We start from the raw sequence: 5578 nt of genomic DNA, 5'->3' as shown, positions 1-5578 counted from the left end.
GTCTGATTGGTTGGTTGTGCTGCCGAGCAAGTCTGTCTGGATTGCCCTGTTGGTGGTCTTGGTCTTGGGACTGGCTGAGATCTGTTGTCTCTTGGAAGAGAGCAGGCGCTCCATCAAACGTTCAGCGGAGTCCATTTGTGAGTCGTGGGCCAGCAGAGTGGCACGGACAGCCAGGGCCTCCAGGGTCAGCCACACGTCTCCCCGTCCTGGAGCCACCAGCAGCAGAGCCTGCAGGATGGACAGCAGCTGGACAGAGGCTGGGGAGCTGCTCACTTTGGTGAGGAGGGAGGTGAAGACCTCCTGGTGACTGCTCATGTCGATGCCTCCGTACACCCTCTCCATCTCCTCCGCATCCTCGGCCATGGAATCCTCAAAGGCCTCACACTGGATGTTCAGGTCCAGGTCCTCAGTCTCCCTGTTACATAAACACACATGCACATATGCACGCACACGCACACACAACATAGGTATTGATGTTTGGGAAATCTTACAGAAAGTGACTGTGACTGTTGTTCCACCAACATTTGATTAGCATTTAATGCATCCCACACCTACCTCAGCATTGGCAGTATATCCAAAACTGGAAAATACATAATTAAGATGAATCCCAGTACTTTCAATATCTCAATATCTCTATATTATCTCAATGGCCAATGCACACAGTGTTTTTGTAGCACTGTCAAATGTTGCAAATGTTGTAATAGTTTCTTATTGCATCACAATGGGACAATTGGAAAAACTTCAACATTCTAAATTGCCTGACACAGAAGAGCTTGCCTTGAAAACGCCTTGTCTAATGGTTTCTATTTTATTTGTTTAAATATTTTTTTTACTTTCTTTTTATTGAGATGTTACAGATATACAAAAATAATACTTTTCAGTTTTGGTTTGTTTTTACACAAAACACAAACATGTCCCAACCCCCCCCCCCCCCCCCCCCCACAAAATCCCAAGTGGTGCATCCCAGGACGAAGGATATAAATAAACAACAATAAATAATAATAATAATAATAACAGTGGTGATAGGTAATGAAGACAGTACAGGTAAGTAATCAAAGAGATAAAGAGAAATAAAGTGCAATTCATTTGTAAGTGAGGATAGATGAGATGGTCGTGTTGGTCTGTGATACCATGTCTGTTATGATTGTAATATGTCCCTCTCTAGAACGAGATGATGTATCTCTAGGGGTTTATCCTGATAAATAGATTCACAACATATGTCATCACTCAGCATCCAGCGCACTTGCATTGTCAGGGAGGGTTTTTAGTTTGTTGAAATAGGATATTATTGGGTTCCAGGTGAAATAAAAGCGGTCTTTGGACCCCCTAAGTGTATATTTAATCTTTTCAAGTTTCAAGTGAAGCATAAGGTCAGTCAACCATAAGGAGGAATTCGGTGGTTTGGGGGATGTCCAACAAAGCAAAATCCTCCGTCGAGCAAGTAGAGTGGCAAATGCCACAATGTCTTTATGCTTGTTAATAATCTGTTGGTCAGTTGGCGCTATGCCAAAGATAGCTGAGTAGGCGTTAGGTTGCAGGTTCAGATCTAGTGCCTGTGAGAGGGTCCTGAAAACTGCTGACCAATAATCAAATAATAAGGGACATGACCAAAACATGTGTGTTAGCGTTGCCGGAGCGTTATGACATCTGCTACAATTCTCATCCACGTCAGGATAGATTCTGGCTAGCCTAGATTTGGAAAGGTGAATTCGGTGCAAGACCTTAAATTGGATTACGCCTAGTCTAGCACATGATGTGCTCCCGTTAACTCTCGTCAGAGCCTCAGTCCAGGAGTCATCGGGTATTACGTCCCCTAGCTCCTCCTGCCATTTCTCTTTAATTTTGTGGAGGGAAGTGTCTCCGAGGGATGATATGCTAGAGTAAATACTTGATATTAGGCCTTTTAGATTGGGAGGAATTTGGAGGATATCATCTATAGCAGAAGGTTGTGGTGCATTTGGGAAGTTTGGATCCAAACTTTTAATGAAATGTCGGACCTGGAGGTATCGAAAATAACTTGAGCGGGGAAGGTTGAATTTTTGAGAGAGGTGATTAAAGGTCGAGAAGACGCCCTCAGTATAGAGATCTTTAAATTTGGAGAGACCGAGTCTTTTCCATAAGGCGAAAGCATTGTCTATTCTGGCGGGGACAAAAAGGTGGTTATTGCAGATAGGGGCTAGGTTGGAGAAATCTTTTAAACCAAAGTGGCGTCGAAATTGTGACCATATTCGTAATGTATTAACAACAACAGGGTTAGAGGTGTAGTGTGGGGCAGATAGAGGGAGTTTGGAGGTAATCAAGGCGGAGAGGGATGTTGAAAGACATGACTCATTTTCTATTTCGCACCAAGACGGCTGTGGTGAATGGACCCAGTATATGATTTTCTGAATATTGGCAGCCCAGTGATAATAAAGCAAATTTGGTAGGCCCAGTCCGCCCTGGGACCGATGTCGCTGTAGAAGTCTTTTCTGTATTCTAGGGACTTTACCCCCCCCAAATGAAAGATGATATGGACTTATCTATGGACGAGAAGAAGGACTTTGGGAGGAATATAGGGAGACATTGGAAAAGGTAGAGGAATCGGGGTAGAACGTTCATCTTAATGCTTAATACAGTTGATCTTCCCTGCCAGTGATAAATTAATGGACCTCCATTTCTGTAAATCATCTTTTAATTTATTAACAAGGGGCGTGAAGTTTTTTTCATGTAGTTTAGAGAAGGACCGTGTAATATTAATTCCCAAATATTTGAAGCCAGATTTAGACAAATGGAAGGGCAAGTCACATTGTGGGATTGCGAGATCTAGGTTGTTCACTGGAAAACATTCGCTCTTAGTGAGGTTGATCTTGTATCCCGAAAAGCTACCAAATCTATGCAGCATCTGAACTATATGGGAAATGCATTGCACCGGTTCAGATACATACAACAGTAAGTCGTCGGCATATAGCGCCACCTTGTGTTCCTTCCCCCATCTAGAAATTCCATTTATTATTGGAGAAGATTTTAACATGATAGACAGAGGTTCGATTGCGAATGAGAATAGGAGTGGGCTCAGCGGGCACCCCTGGCGTGTCCCTCTCGACAATGAGAAAAATGTGGAGCGTTTCCCGTTCGTAACTACCGATGCCTTAGGACAGGGGTCGGCAATAGGCGGCCCGTGGGCCATTGCTGGCCCGTCACCAATAATATTTGGCCCAGCAGATTATTTTGAGAATCCACTTTTTATTTTTTATTTTTTTTATTTTTTTATAATAATATCGGACCGACAGTCCCACATATAGCGCCTATAATGTCCGAATAGAGAATCGAACTCCACCTGAATAATGCTTATTGTACTTTTATCCATGTTGAGAGTGAATGACACAGGGACAGACAATCAGGCAGCAAGGTGCACCGAAGCGCACTGACGCTGAACCCCTCAGAGTGAATCATAAGCAGGTGGACAACGCGTCACGGTGCTGAAATAGCCGACATACCGTGTGTGGTTTGAACAAAATAACACGAGCTCAGTAAGCCATTCAAACGTAATGTTTACGTATATGTGACTGCAACACACATATGAACAGTAACAACGCAAATTCTGTTTAATTTTCTGAAAAACATTGAAAACAAAATCGGCGCAAACAAAAAGCATCTCCCATCGGTCAGTATTTGCTTGATATCTGGTGATATTGACGTCACTTTAATCCACAGGCAGTTCTCAAGGTTTTTATGCATCCATCGATTCCTCTCGTGCGTCTTTATCGCATTCATTGACGAAAAGGACGACTCGCGTATAGAAAGGGAACATTGTGAGCACGGAAAATGTCTCTCACAACGGCTTTGCATTGATGAAACCAGGTAGGATGAACGTATAGTTCGCTGTCCATTCCTCTTTAAATGCCCTGTTTCCACCGTCAACTTTCCTCTTTAGACCTTTGGAGAGTGACATTATGTTTCTCTTGCTCGCAGGTTAAATGTTTGGCTAACTTCACCCGGCACGCAAACAACCAATCCAATAATAATAATGTGACCTTGTCTGGGAGGAGGGGGGAATAATTATCAGAATGAAACTGTTACATAATTATTAGAATAAGTTAGGCTACGCTACATCGTCAGTCCACACATTTATTATTCAAAAATATGGAAAAGTGTGAAACTACGTTTCAACGTTGTTGAGAATCACAACACAAACTCGCTAATCAAGCCAAAATACTGCAACATAATGGATTGGACAGCTACCTAGTTAACTAGAACACTACTTTACATTGTTAGCAGGTTCACAAAACAAGCTGTGTTAGTTGACTAGCGATGTGTACAGTCGAAAGAAAAGTCAAAGCATTAGAACGTGTCACATTTTAAAACAATCAATTACTTAAATTAGCCTTTGATTATGTTCGGGCCCGCCATCTAGTGGCTCAAAAAAAAATTGGCCCGAGGCCAAACCTAATTGCCGACCCCTGCCTTAGGAGATGAGTATAGTAGTCTGATCCATGCAATAAAAGTGGGTCCAAAGCCAAAAGCTTTCAGACATTCAAATAAGTACGCCCACTCCACTCTGTCAAAAGCCTTCTCCGCATCCAGGGAGAGAACCACCTCAGGTACCTCCTCGGACGTAGGAGAATGTACGACATTTAGAAGGTTTCGGATGTTAGAGAATGAGTGGCGGCCCAGCATGAAGCCAGTTTGATCAGGGGAGATCACCTCGTCTGTGACGGACTCTAGACGCCGGGCGAGTGCTTTAGCTAATATCTTGACATCGCTGTTGAGCAGCGAGATGGGGCGATGTGAACCACACTCCGTTCTGTCTTTCCCTGGTTTCGGTAAAAGGGTTATGAATGCCTCTGTTAGCGTCTGTGGCAGGGCCTCATTATCCATTGAGTCATTGAACATTTCTAAGATGAGCGGAGTTAATTTGGTTGAGAATTTTTTGTAGAATTCGATGGGGTATCCATCAGGGCCCGGGGCCTTACTACTTTGCATAGCTGTGATTGCATTATAAATGTCGGTGTCTTGGAAGGGTAGTTCAAGTTCTGCTTTATGAACAGGGTTGATAACAGGGGCATTTAAATTTGTGAAGAAATGTTGCATATTGGTATCATCATTGGGTGCCTCAGAAGTGTACAATTTGGAATAAAATGCCCTAAAAGTCTCATTGATTTCGAGGGGGTCAGTTGTAAGCTCCCCATTTTCTCTTTTAATTTGTGGAATCTGTTGGTCAGAGGATTTACATTTTAATTGATGCGCTAACATTCTACCAGCCTTTTCCCCATGCTCATAAACAAAGCCTCGTGATTTCAGCAGCATACGTTCTGTCTTATCGGATGTTAATAACTCGTATTTGGCTTTGAGATTCAGCTTATTTTTGTAAAGCTCCGGGGTGGGAGAGTCAGAGTATTGATGATCTATGTCAATCATTGAGTTGAGAAGTTGCTCCTGTTCTTGCCTCCTAGCTTTGTTCAGCCTAGATGTGTATGCAATAATGTCCCCCCTTATTACTACTTTAAGGGTCTGCCAGAGCAGGGAGGGAGAAACAGTGTCGTCCCTATTGGTTTCCAAGAAATTGTCTATGGCAGTTGAAATCATTTGGCAGAATTCT

This window comes from Nansenia antarctica (genome assembly GCF_963989245.1).
Source record: "Nansenia antarctica genome assembly, chromosome: 11".
In the NCBI taxonomy this organism is placed as follows: Eukaryota; Metazoa; Chordata; class Actinopteri; order Argentiniformes; family Microstomatidae; genus Nansenia; species Nansenia antarctica.
Note: the sequence above shows the minus strand (reverse complement) of the source record.